General features: G+C 36.4%; 1 non-coding gene across 1 annotated transcript; it reads right to left on the bottom strand.

Moving 5' to 3' along the window:
• Nucleotides 1-4280: 4280 nt before the first annotated feature.
• Nucleotides 4281-4385, bottom strand: LOC113866414. Its single transcript, XR_003505053.1, has one exon. It is a non-coding gene; the product is annotated as a small nucleolar RNA R71 (small nucleolar RNA).
• Between the last annotated feature and the right edge of the window lie 10782 nt (nucleotides 4386-15167).

Here is a 15167-nt window from a genome sequence, read left to right as displayed (position 1 = left end):
AGATTCCGTGGATTGAATGTGAAGTTTAGCCTTCCATCGAAGCACTTAACCCACGCAAGAATGAGAAGAAAACGAGAGAATTTGAGAGAAAGTAAAAACAAGGATTCTTATTTTGGCTAAATTTCAAAAGCTCAAAGTGTTTAATTTTAATTGCACACACCACTAATTTAGAACCTTATTAGTCTATTTATAAGTTCTGATTAGGGTAAATTAAGTGGCCGAATTTGGGCCTTAATAATATTTAACAGTCTAAATATAATTATTAAATAATAAGGGTCCAAATGCAATCCTGCAACAATATTCAGTAAATCTGCCTCAACTTCAAAATATCAAAAAAATAAAAAACAACTTCAAATCCAGTGATACGTACATATATGGTTCTAGCTCCTCCTCCTCCTCTCCAACCAAAAACACTCTCTTTAATGATCAGGAGAAACAGTCTCCTGAAATCACACCAAAACATAACCTCTTCGACGAAGAAGTTCGCTTTGAAGAGATCAACCAAAGTATGGATGACTGGACTATTCCAGAAATCCCTCAGGATACATTATATGTTCCTGAAGAACACTCCAAGAAAAACAGTTTTGAATATCAGTGATAAACAAAGTAGTCTCACCTCTTTGAGATTTGAGAAGGACTCTAGAAGCACAAGAGTTCATAGCTTTGTACTGAATCTTATAGATTAATGCAGCGGGAATAGATCCCTCTTTCATGTTTAAACCATGAAAGCATATATTAAGGAACAGAGAGTCAAGGATTTGTTCATCTAAAAGACTCACTATTTTGTTTGGAAAACAATTGAAATAAATTGGTCCTTGGCCAAGACTAGTTTCAACTGTACCTATAAGGGAGTCATTGAAATCATTATGGCGAGCATCTCTAAGATACATAAGGATAGCAACATCTATACCTGTGTCTATGAGAGGTTTAATGACAACTTGGACACATCCTATGTGGAGGTACTTGTATTTACGCTTGTGTTCATTGATGGAGGATTTGGACATGAGATGAAATTCTTCTCCTAAGTCTTTTCCTAAAAGGATATTGTTTTCAACAGTTTTAATAATATAATCAAAACTATTTTTTTTAGAGTGTTCTTCAAGAACATATAATGTATCTTGAGGGTTTCTGGAATAGTCCAGTCATCCAGGGGCCTGTCAGCTGTCCAGCCTATAAACCATGGTTACAGAATTTTAAAAGAAATTTAAAGTCCAGATTCATAAGAACACAATTATAAATAATCAACAGTTATATTCCTTTCTAGGCATCTTACTTATCCTGTAAATATTCACGGGTAAGGTAGTTAGGAAGAGAGTTGGAGGTGCCTTTGAGATATTCTATATCGAAAGCAAAAACACTTAAAATTATTTGTCATCTTGCAAAGATTGAGTTTTTTTTTATCATTATCTAGTTATTTGAATAAATTGAGTTTTGTAAAATCCTCAAAATTTTATTTAGTTTCTAAACCTTAGTCTGCGAGTGTGCGCTACTTTAGAAATTGAGGAAATTTTTTTTTCCTTTGTTCTCTTATGTTATATTTCCACCTACTATTTTGATGTGTTGTCATATATTAGAATTGATTTTTAAGTCTTTGACACTCTGTTGTTTGAATTTTTGCTCTGCTGAAAATTATTCTGTTTAATTTACTTGTTGTAGACATATGAACTTGCAATCAATATATTTTACCTTCCATGTGTGCATGAGTTGTTCTTCCCTTTTCTTTTATTACCTTTCCTAGAGATGCAACATATGGAATGTGAAGACTAAAAGTCTATTTTGACCACCTTTGACATATTGACTCTGTTTAAAGGGATATGCTGAATCCACATTTTACTAAATTTTTATACATTATTTATTACTTTTTATAGAAAAGAATAGACTTAGATAGTATAAATAAGATGAATATTCCAATTAGGCTAAATAATATAGGTTTCTTAGTTTTTGGTTAATTTATATTGATTTAGATAGTTTATTTTACATGTTTTGATCATTTGAATAATGTGGCAGGAATCTCCAAGCTTATTTTGAAGAATTATTGGATTTTGAGAAATTTGAGGTGAAAGTAACTACTTTCAAAATTGATAGTGACAACTATAGCAAGTCACTTCCAACAAAGGGACCAAAGTGATCACTTTCAAAGCTTAAAGTGACAACTACAGCAACCCAGAATCCACTAAACCTGCGCGTGGTTACTATGAATATTCATAGTGGTCACTCTAGAGCATGCATAATTGAAGGTGCTGCGCGTAGTTACTATCAAAGTTCATAGTGACAACTCCAGAGAGTCCAAAATGTCCCAGTGTTGCACGTGGTTACTATGAATATTCATAGTAATCACTCCAGAGAGGAAAAATCCAACTGATGTTGCGCGTGTTTACTACGAAAGAATGAAAGTAATTACTTTGGGTGGTGCCAGCTTTAGTATAAATAGATTTTTACCAAATTAGGGTAGAGTTCTTACACTTTTTGAACCTTTTCTCTTTTTTACTTAATTAGGATGATTTTCTAGAGCTTAGGGAAACCTTGGGTGACAGCCAAGGGTCCAACCTAGGGTTTGGTTTCTCATTTCTCTTGCTTTTACAGTAATGTTAATGAGTTTTCTGCATTTTTAACTTTCGTTTTTGACCCCTATTGCTATGGAGGGCTAAATTTTGTGTAATCCTTGGTGAGTTCACATGGATTCTTGAGTTCCTTGATTTTAATGATAATATAATTCCTTTCTTCTCATGAATTACTTCTTCCTTGTCTCTTGAATTGAATTAATGGTGAATGAGGGAGATATTGCTTAATTAACCCTAATTCATTTTAAGGAGATTCTAAACTAGGGATTGTTTAATCCTAGGTTTAATTCTAAGGTTGCGTAACTTTGGGATGAGGGATTAGAGCCTAGCAAATCGCGTAATTTCGTTAGGACCATAAGGTTGATTTTCGCTTGTTAAATTAACCTAATTCATGGGAGAGAGGATGAATGTTAAATCTTAAGTGGAATGAGGATAAAATCTTTGTGGATGAACTAAGGATTGCTGTTTTCTATTATTTGAATTAATTAAACTTGTTTGCTCATTGTTCTTTATTTTGATTTGAAACCACAAAACCCCCTATTTTAATTGTTTGTTCAATTAATGCCTTCAACATGTTTAATGAAGATTAATAGCCAATGTTCACGGGAGATAATCTAGGGTAACCCTAATACTACATTAATTTGTTTAAATTTTGATGAGTATTTACGACAAATCTTTTAAACACCTCAAGGAAAAACCCATCATCAAATTGGCGCCGTTGCCGGGGAGCATTGGTGTTGATTTTTCATAAACATGTTATTTGCTCGATTTTCATTTTCGTTTTCTGCATATTTAGTGAATTCTCTTTTAACTTTTGCATTGTGAATATTTAGTATAGTTGTAGTTTTATAGATAAGTAGAGATATCTTGCATTTAGGTACAACCAATTGTTGTTTTCTGCACTTTGTGAATTCTGATTTCTGCATTTTAGTTTGTTGCACTGCATTTTTGTTTGCTGCAATTACCCAGTTTCTGCTGCATAATTCTACAGAACTTGTGTTTGTGTGTTGCATATTTTCGTTCCATAGTTTGCAATTTCTTTCTGTTTTTGCTGTTTGGTGTTAATGCTTTATTTTATTGCACTTAGATGTTAGTTTTTCTGCATAATTGTCATCTGAATTTTTCTGCATTTTTACTGCTTCATTAGTTTACTTCTTTTCAATTTTCCATAGCTAATTCCTAATGAGTGACCAGATCAAATCTGAGAGATTTATATCCTCCAGATACTGAAATTGATAGGACATTCCATAGGAATCTTAGGAACCTTAATAGACAAAACTCTGCACATACTAAGGAACCATCTTCCATATATTCTTTTTTACATTCTTTAAATTCTGAACCTTTAGAAATGGCAGAAAATGACCTGACACTTAAGGAGCTTGCCGCGCTGGATGTGACTTATCAGACTTTGTGTATCCAATACCCGGATGTGGATGCCCCTTTTGTTCTTAAAACTGGCCTAATCCATCTTTTGCCTAAATTTCATGGTCTTGCAGGTGAAGATCCACATAAATACCTAAAGGAATTTCATATTGTTTGCTTTACAATGAGACCACAAGGTGTGCCTAAAGAGCATGTGCAATTAAAGGCTTTTCCATTCTCTCTTATGGATTTGGCTAAAGATTGGATGTATTATCTTCCACCTGGCTCTATTACAAGTTGGGACACTCTCAAGAGATTGTTCCTGGAAAAATTTTTCTCTGTCTCAAGGGCTACCTCAATAAGAAAGGAAATATGTGGTATTAGGCAACTGGAGAGGGAAAGTTTGTATGAATATTAGGAGCGTTCCAAGAGACTTTGTGCTAGCTGCCCCCATCATCAGATAAGTGACCAGCTCCTAATCCAATACTTCTATGAGGGCTTACACCCAATGGATAGGAGCATGATCGACGCAGCTAGTGGGAGAGCCCTAGTTGACAAGACTCCCGCTGCCGCTAGAAACCTCATTGAGAATATGGCAGCTAACTCTCAACAGTTTGCTACAAGGCAAAATTCCATCATCTCCAGGAGTGTTAATGAAATTCAAACTTCAGATTCAAACAAGCTGAAGCATAAGCTAGATGAGTTGGCTTCTATGGTAAAACAGTTGACATCCATCCAAAAAAATTCTGCTGCATATACACCTCTACCTCTATCCATTCCAGCCATGCTTTGTGGGATTTGTTCATTTACGGATCACTTCACTGATAGTTGCCCCACATTGCAAGAAACTGAATCTTCGGAAGGTAATCCTCTAGCTTATGCTGCTAATATTTATGCTAATAAATTTCCTTTTCAGCAGCCGCAGCAACAACAAAGCTGGGATTTATCTTCTAATAGATATAATCCCGGTTGAAGGAACCATCTTAACTTAAGGTGGGGAGGAAATGCACAACATCAAAGCTCTAGCCAACCAACCAACAACCATTTCTAACTGCATCAAGCTGGACAAAGTAAGCCATATTCAGCCTAGCAACATCACCATCCATCATCTTCATCTTAGCCGCACCATCAAGCATCTTCTTCACTAACTCCTGCACCTCAAAAGTGTGAGTCATCCTTGGAAGACCTTGTGAAGCAACTCACTATGAATAATCTCAATTTCCAGCAACAGAGTCAGGCTTTCCAACAACAGACTCAAGCAAGTATTAAGACCTTGAAGAATCAAATTGGTCAACTTACTTCATCCCTAAATCAACTTCAATCTCAAGGTTTAGGCAATCTTTCTGCACAAACGGTAACAAACCCAAAGAATGTGAGTGCCATTACCTTGAGATCTGGTAAGGTGATGCAAGAGCCAGAAATGCCTAAGGAGAAGGATCCTAGTTGCATTCTAGCTGCAGAAGATGAAGGAGGAGAGGTTGAGAGCCAAGAGCAGCCTGCACCTATGACCACACCATGTCAACCAAAAGTGGTAGACAAAGAGGAGAGGTCCATTCCTATTCCCTTCCCTCAAAGAATGGTTCATCCTAGCAAGAAGCAAGAAGAGGTTGATAAAGAAATTCTGGATACTTTTAGAAAGGTTGAAGTCAATATCCCCTTGTTAGATGCTATTAAGCAAATCCCAAAGTATGCCAAGGAAAGAGTTTTTAATAGGTCAAAAAGTTTTGCTGTTCAATTCCCGTTTGAAGCTCATGCCTGGAAAACTCAGATCTAGGTGGATCGGACCTTTTATTGTGACTTCCATTTCTCCCTATGGAGCAGTGGAGGTAAAAAGTGAATCCACAAACAAGGTTTTTAAAGTGAATGGCCATCGCCTAAAGCCTTTCCATGGGAATCCTACACTTGAGGCTGATGTGGGGGAAGTTTTCCTAGAGCAACCTCCAGCTGTTCTTGATTCTTTAGTTATTTTGGAGTGAGAGCTCCATCAAACGTCAAGCTAGTGACGTTAAAGAAGCGCTTTGTGAAAGGCAACTCACAGTTTTTATAGCACTTTCTAGTTCTCTTTTAATTTCAATAAGCATTCTTTCATTTGAGCTGTGTTACTAGTCATGTTGCTTAGTTCATGCCGCCTAAACATTTTGTTCAACACTTGACTCATTATTTGATTGATGATTTGTTCATAATTTTTGTAGAGGAAAAATTGTTATATTTGGACTCAATTTGTGCATATATTCATGGAAGTTCAAGTAGAGAGGGAGGAATACTCATTTCCATGGCACCAAGCATTCACTTTAGAAAGAATTTTGAGGTTTGCCATGAAGGTAATCACTTTCCCAAGCCATAGTGGTCACTTTTCACCAAGGTATGTGACTTTGCTCTCTGTAGTTCTCACTTTCAATTTTCATAGTGACCACTTTGAAGGCTTTTAAATTCATTGGTCTACGCGTAACTACTATGAAAGTTCATAGTAGCCACGCACAACACTCTAGGAAAATACACATGAAGGGTACCTCTGTAGTGGTCACTTTGAACTTTCATAGTAACCACTGCAGAAACCAATTTTTGAACATTTGATGTGCATAGTTACTATGAAAGTTCATAGTAACCACGCGCAACCTCTTTTGAAATAGCTGGGAAAGGCGCCTTTGGAGTGATTACTATGAAAGTTCATAGTAACCACGCGCACCCCATTTTTGCTAAGACCCTTGCGCGTGGCTACTATGATTATTGAGAGTAACCGCGCCCAACATTTTTATATAAATAGGACCCCTTTCACGTTCACTTTCACTCTTCATTTCTGAGAAATTTTTCACTCTTCTTCCAATTTCCTGAGCACCCACTCTCTCGAATTAAATTCCTTGCATTTGAACATCAATTCCCTGCACTTTTGCACTGCATTTGAACTCAAATCTAGGTAATTTCCTTTTCCTCACTCTCTGCGTTAGGGTTCTTCATTTTTCAATTGGAGATTTTTTATTAGAACTAATTTTAGTTGAAATTACTGGTTAGAATCAGTTTCTGCAGGGATAATTACATGATTTTAAGTTAGTAGGGTGATTACTTTGATTCTATGTATACAAATTGTCATGCTTGAACCCTAGGGTAGCTACTTTCATAATTCGTAGTGATTACTCTGTATGTAATGCTGAAATTCTGCTTCCCCTTGGTTCGTTTTAGTCTAGAATGTGATTTCTATGCATTGAAATTCCAATTCTCATGATTAGAAATCAATTTGCATTTTTCCTTTGTGAATTTGAAGTGTTTTTGCTTTGGAGTAGTTACTTTCATTCATCATAGTAACTACTCTCTGTGAATATAGTGTTCTGCTCATTTCATACACTCATTGCTGATCTGATTCAATTGCACTACCATGTGATTACATTTTCACCCCCTGCTTGCTCTGAATTCTGAAATTTGATTTGAAATTAGACCCATATTGCTGCACATGCTTTTTACCTTAGCTGATCTAGTGAAATTCATCCTGTACTTGTCACAGCCTCTGCATTTTACATGTCACAGCTTGATTCAGAAGTTGGGAATTCATTTGATTAAATCTAAATGCACATTGTGTTTAAATTTTTCAAACCATCAAATGAACCTCTTTTGCAGACCTTGATTCACTATATGACATGTGTTTTTCTGCATTTTACCAATATGAATTATGGATTTCATTTTGAAACTATTTTTGCTGTCATAGTAGCTACCTGCTAACACATAGTCGTCACTTTTATCATTTCAATATTGCAAAAAAAAAAAAAAAACTGGCATAATTCACTTCATAGTGATCACTCTGCATGTGCTTAACTGTTTGCTCTTTCACTGTCAAAGTAGTTACTATCAACTAGCATAGTAGTTACTTTTGTATGCAGAACTAGTCTGATTTGCCCCAAATTTTCTCTGATTCATGCACATTTGCTGTGGAATTATGCACACATATTACCTCTGCATTCCGCCATGCTTTATTGCCAAAGTAACTACTTTCATTCATCATAGTAGCTACTTTCTTCTGCAACAGTGCTATATATTGCTTGTATTTTCTCTCTTTCATTTTCAAATGGTGTGAAATTCTTGCTACATGGTTAATTCTGCACTATCACTCATTTATCCCTTTTCTTTGTGCAGATTAATGGCAAACACTCCTAGAAAGAATGCACCGAGGGCCAAGAGGACCAAGACAGCTGTTGCTTCCTTATCTAGGCCTCAGCCTGCACATGATCCCAGATTTAGGTCCCTGGCTCACGAGAATTTCTTCAAAGCCAATATTCTCAGGCGACACATTGTGCAAGACAGGAATTTTGACCTGCAAAAAGGGACCTACCCCCAATTTGAACAGGAAATCCAGAAAAGGGGGTGGGATTTGTTCACTACATATGCTGGGCATGGGTGGAAGGACATCACCCAGGAGTTCTATGCCAATGCCTTCAGGGTTAAGGGAGATGATTTCCCCTACAGGCACTCCATGGTCAGATGCAAGGTGATAGACTTCAATCCTGCCAACATCCAGAGAATCCTCAACATTCTTCTTCCTAAAAAGAGGCCTGGACAGCTGGACTACACTACTTTTAGCTACTTAGAGGAGAATGACTACAAGCCAATCCTTCAAGCAATATGCAAGGCTGGAGAGAACTGGGAATTTGACATAAAGCTCCAGCCCAAGAATCAAACTACAAAGCACCTCTTTCCACCTACCAAAGTCTGGAGCATCTTCATCCTTAGCTCCTTCATGCCAATCATGCACTCATTTACCCTGGCAGTGAAGAGGGCAGAGCTAGTTTATGCCATCATGACAGGGATGCCCATCCATGTTGGCGATGTTATTAGCAATGCCATCATGGAGATCCTAGCCAGGAAGAAGGACTCCATGGGTTTTCCCTCCATCATTACTATGCTCTGCCAGGATGCTGGAGTTGACTTTGGGGAGTATCAGCAGAAAATCAGAGCAGCTCCCTGCATCACCACAGCTATGGTGAAGGAGTTGTTTAAAGCTAAGAAAAGCTCAGCCCCAGAGATGCCTCACCAAGCTACAGGGAAGAAAGGCCTCCTTTCTAAAATGAAGGACCAGCTGAAGGAAATAGCTCTGCGACAAGATGCTATACATGCTAGTCAGAAGGCTGCTTTGACCCTCACAGAGACCATGTTACTTAACATAGGGAAGAAGATGGGGATGACTGCTGACCAGATCTACTATGCCCCTACCTTCTCAGCTCCTTATTTCGAGCAACAGTTCAGAATGATCTTTCGCCTTTCACACCTACAGCGGAAGAGGAGGAGGAAGAGGAAAATAACAGCTCTGAAGGTGAGCCAGTACCAAGTCCACCAGAAGCAGCAGACAAGCAAGATGATGAGGACACTGATACTGATGCAGCTGATGATGACCTCTCCTCCAGCTCTGATGAGGATGCAATTTAGCTTTAAATTTCTATTTCTGTTATCTATTTAACCTTCCCTTTCATTATACATATATTTTTCAGCTAATTCCCCTGTAATTAGTACACTTTTCCATTTATTTTCCCTGCCTTTAATTTTCCTTTATTGCTTCTACTCTGAACAACAACTTAACTCTTTTATGCTATATATATATATATATATATATTATCTAAGTTTGAGTTATTTTGTTCTGTTGGTGCTGAATTTATTGTCTCTTTGTGCAGAGAATGCCCTCAGTTCCATCAAGAGGAGCATCATTTTTTTTGCCCATGAGTTGAGGCAGTATCATTCATGAAAGGAGGGGTGAAGTTCTTTGCCTCTATTTCATAACTCTTAACCTCATTTTCTCTGCACATTTATACATCAAAATACAAAAATATATCTTTGTTCTTTTTCTTTTTCATTGAATCCAATTTTGTAATTCCAATTCTAGACTCTTACTGCAATTTTCATTCAATTCATGAACACACTCTACTTTTGTAAATAATTTTTTCTCTATGCCATGCTGAATATCTTTTCTTGCAAGGTGAATTATCCTCACATGATGTTAAGTCGTTATCACCATTTTTACCATGGTAGAGAATTGAGGCCCTAATTTCCTTTCTGTGTGTATATTCCATGTAATTTTGCATCTATCTTTTAGAACTTGCCCTGTTTCTTAATTGAATATGCATTATGCAATTTTTATCTAGATGATTGAGGCCTCCTTTACACACACCCACTCACCATTGCCCACCCTTGCACCTTCATATATTACATCCTTTTCTTTTGTCAAACTTAGTCTGCCAAACATTTTTTCTTCCATCAAAAACGTATTTCTTTTGAGTAACATCAAGAGTGAATGCAAATACTAAGTTTGAGGTGTTGATTTTGATAGTAGTTGCTTGAGGACAAGCAACCTCTCAAGTTTAGGGTGGTGAACATCATACATGTTAAAATACATGTCAAAGAAAAAAGAAGAAGAAGAGTGGTTGCCAAAGTCCAAGAAATCATAAAAGATAGAATGAAAAAGGAAAGAAAATAAAATGAAGCAAGGTCCAAGAGATTGAAGAGATCTTCACATAATGAAAAATGATGAAAAACAAGGTGAAAAAAAATAAAATAAAAATAAAAATGCTTAAACCTCTTAGGCTACCTCATTTAATGCATTTCATTCTAATTGATGTATTCATTCACTCAAGAGTATTCCCTTATCTTGAAAACCCACTTGAGCTTTTGACCCTTCTTGATCAAATTGAACCTTACCTATCCCTATTTGTGACCAACCAAGTCCTTTTGATAGGTAAATCATTGTATTAAGGCAAAGGAGATTGAGAATATGGGCAAGCATATGGTAGGGTAGAGCAATTTGCATGTATTGAGAGAAAATACCTAGCTTGAAACACTGACGAGTGAAGAGTGAAACACCGCCTTGTGAGCTAGATACTTTCTTTGCATTGTGTGAAGTATGATGAACCTTGTTGAATTTTTATTTCACTTGTATAGGACTTTGCATAAAATTAATTGATATGAGTGTGCTTTCTTTGTTGAATGACTCCATGATTTTGAAATGGAGAAAGTGAATATTAGAGTTGAAAAATTGGAACAGAAAAATTTTGAGAAATTTTTTTGGATAAGTCCAGGCCTTTTTACTTTAGTCCTTGAATTTTGGTTTGCTTGAGGACAAGCAAGAGTTTAAGTTTGGGGTTGTGATGAATCCACATTTTACTAAATTTTTATACATCATTTATTACTTTTTATAGAAAAGAATAGACTTAGATAGTGTAAATAAGATGAATATTCCAATTAGGCTAAATAATATAGGTTTCTTAGTTTTTGGTTAATTTACATTGATTTAGATAGTTTATTTTACATGTTTTGATCATTTGAATAATGTGACAGGAATCCCCAAGCTTATTTTGAAGAATTATTGGATTTTGAGGAATTTGAGGTGAAAGTAACTACTTTCAAAATTGATAGTGACAACTACAGCAAGCCACTTCCAGCAAAGGGACCAAAGTGATCACTTTCAAAGCTTAAAGTGACAGCCAAGGGTCCAACCTAGGGTTTGGTTTCTCATTTCTCTTGCTTTTACAGTAATGTTAATGAGTTTTCTGCATTTCTAACTTTCATTTTTGACCCCCATTTCTATGGAGAGGGCTAAATTTTGTGTAATCCCTGGTGAGTTCACATGGATTCTTGAGTTCCTTGATTTTAATGATAATATAATTCCTTTCTTCTCATGAATTACTTCTTCCTTGTCTCTTGAATTGAATTAATGATGAATGAGGGAGATATTGCTTAATTAACCCTAATTCATTTTAAGGAGATTCTAAACTAGGGATTGCTTAATCCTAGGTTTAATTCTAAGGTTGCGTAACTTTGGGATAAGTGATTAGAGCCTAACAAATTGCGTAATTTTGTTAGGACATGAAACCAAGAGGTTAGTAGAGATTGTAGACAACTCTTCATGTCCAACCAGTCATTTATGAGCATTAAAGCCTTTCTCGTTATTTCAAACTTCATATCTAGTTGGCTGTGCAAACATTGAGCGTAGTGGCTTTGGAAAATGAAAAGACATTAGCATAGAGAGAGAATATTGGACTTGATGCATCATAAATGCATCGTTGTCTCATTAATTATGTTTCTTAATGTCTTTTGTGAGTGTTGTACACGTGTGCCCTTTTATCTTCCTTGAAGACTTTTGAGATTCTTTGCCTCTAAATATTCCACTAGCATTGCCATTAGAACTTATTTATTTCTTAATTAATGTGGCTCAAGACACCTTAACACTAGCCATTAAGGATGTTTAATGACTCACTAACTCGAGTTATGAAGAGAGAGGAGAGAGAAACTCATTAATAGAACCTCCATTAAACACTATTATTCTCATTTAATGTCATTTTAGTGACACCCTTTCATCTCCATGCCATTACTCTGGGAGAGAGAAACAAGTGTGTGATGACTTTGAGAATATAAAGAGACACTCGAGTTTGGAAGAGAGAGAAAGTAGGAGACATAGCCTTAGTGGGTTTTTAATGCTAGCTGCCCTTATTAATTTCACCTTTTTCTTAACCAATCATAATGCATGCATGCCTGTCCCTTAGAACACGCTTCCCTCAACCATTTCATCTTTAAAATATGATTCAAAAATTTCCCTTTCCATTAGTGCCGAAGAAACACACATCAAAATTCCAAGAGACAAGACCATAATTCACTTCCTTCATCCTAGATACCATATTAATGACTTTTAATCACTTCCATAAAGAAGGAAACTTTGTTAAGTGGCTATTTTACTTTCACATGGTCCTTGCCTTTCTAGAGTACAATGGGCGTTTTCTTTTCATCTCCCTATACACTATAATCCTTTAATTAATCTCCCTTACATGCTTTGTTCATTATCTCATTAAAACCTCTTCTCATTATGACTCTCACTTACTGCATTAACTTTTGAGTGAGACTCGAGAGAGGGGGACATGATTATTCTCTATTAATTAAGTGTAGTTATAACCAACTGCTTGCATTTATATGTCTTAGGGAATGCCTAATGTGTGGTGACCAATCCACTTCCATAGGTTTCTTCATTTAATACCACATTCGATTATTATCATTCTTCTTAACTGGACTCGTATTAAATCCTCAAAGAGCATTTAAATGATTGAAATTCTTATATGGCATTAGTTGTCTTAGTAAAGTACAAAGGGTGTAAGGACTTGTAGTGGAAGATGACTTGGCATGTGAAGTACTATAGTGGAAGGAGAGAGACACTAAAGACGCATTTAATGAAGGGATAGGTCGTTGTCTCTTGTATTGACATGTGGCTGTTGAAAGGAGGCTAACACCTAATGCAAGGGAGTGAAACGATGAGGATTAAATGTAATGGCCTCTCTGTTTACTGCCATATATATATATATATATATATGCATATATGAAAGAACTTAGCCTTTTTTTTTGTAGATAGGTAACCACATTTTCACTCTCTCCTACGAACACTCTTCCTTTGTTTGGAGAAAAAGAAAGAAACCGAAACCAAGAGAGAGGCAACCACCGTACCTCCCTCTTTCACCCTATGTTTTGAGAAATTGATAGTTGCACACAAGCCCTTGTTGCTCAAATCGTTACTATAACACTTCTAAAAAGATCTTAGAACTCCTTTTCCCTTCAAATCTTTGGCATGCTCAAGGTATATCCTTTGGACTTTTCTTCCAGAACAAGAACCACGAACTCAACGATCTACTATGCTTTTGCCATATTCGAAGAAGAGAAAACTGTGAACTTGATAAAGGGAAGCTTATACACACTGCACTAACCTGTGACTTTTGCATGCAACTGTGTTCGAGGTAAGGGGGTCCATGTGTTTGTGCTTGAATGTGTGTTATTGTTTGTTGCATGTTCTTTTTCCTCCTTGCTCCACTCATAGATGCCATTAAAAACTACCTGCATGATGATTTTCTCTTCATCCCCTAATATTCTGATCAAACCTAACTATTGAATGATGCTTAGATGCTTGCATGGGTGCGATTGTGGATAAAGTTCATTGCATGTCACTGATGATTTTTATTTTCATGTTACCTATGTGAATATGCTTTCTTTGCTGGTTGTGATGGATGCTACTAAACGAAACCGTAATCCATGTTGTTTTTCTTGAATCCATCTTATTTTTCTTTTCGGTTTAGCCTTGGAGATTAAAGCACGAATTTTTGAATCATTTGTTGACTAAAGTATGCTTTGATTTGCTTGCATGATGACCGATTATGATGAAAATCTTATTGCATATTATAATCATTGTATTTCCTGCCTCTATTTCCTCTACTTGACTTCCCTGCTATGTTCAGAAAACATTAATTTTTCTTTCTATTGATAAATGAGTTGGGAAGGGTGTATAGAGGGGTGCTCTGGTGGATTTTTGAATGGTGTGTGAAGTTCCGTTAAAACTTGTTGATCAATCTGTGTGAAAATGACTTGCTCTGTGACTGTGGTGATGTAACTGTGTGTATGTTTGGGTTGATTACCTTGTTTAAATCAATGATGTGTGTGCATGCATGGAGTTCTTCTTTATTTTCTTTCATTCCTTGAATGAATTAATGAACGAGGAAGTGTTCTGGTGAGTGTTTGATTTGATTGCATGCAATTCTGCTTCTTTTCTTCCTCGGTAGAGGCTTTGGTTTTTGTAAATGGATCTAATTGGAGTATTGTTGACATTGAGAATTTTGTTACCCTCGATGAAGGTTGATTTTATGAATACATTATCCTTTGGTGCCTAGATCGTGTGTTATTTTAGTGTCCTGTAGTGTGTCACATCTAAATAAATATATGAACCTTATCACCTTGTAAAAATTATAAACTATAAACCTAATGCATGATAAATTCCAAAGACTGCATGCGAAATCGTCTATGTGTTCTCTACTTATTGTACAACTTTTTTAAATTGTTCCTATCTACAGAAAGATTGTATTTTTTTTTCTTTTTAGAAATGCAAGGGATTTTATGCATATTGAAAATGTGGGAAATATGTTCCTGTAATTTTATCCTCTAAACTACTTGTTATTTTTCTGCGTAATTCTACACTACTTATTTTCTATAATTGTTATTGTTTGTTTATGCATCATGACATGAGTTGAGAAAGTCATCGACGCTACAGTTTGGCACAATTGCAGTATGTGGGGTGTTCAGGTTCTAGGGAGAACCTTGGGGGTAGTGAGGGGGGTTGCCCCAATGGCACGGAGTAGCTACCATGACCGGGACACATCGCCAGCAAACCTTCACTAATCCTGACGTGAGCAAGCATTACCAGGGTCGTGGTAGGTCCATTCCTGAAAGAACGCTCTTGAAGCGTGG

The sequence above is a fragment of the Abrus precatorius genome, unplaced genomic scaffold (assembly GCF_003935025.1).
Source record: "Abrus precatorius isolate BTA unplaced genomic scaffold, Abrus_2018 Scaffold4, whole genome shotgun sequence".
NCBI lineage: Eukaryota > Viridiplantae > Streptophyta > Magnoliopsida > Fabales > Fabaceae > Abrus > Abrus precatorius.
This window is presented reverse-complemented; position numbering and strand designations above follow the sequence as displayed.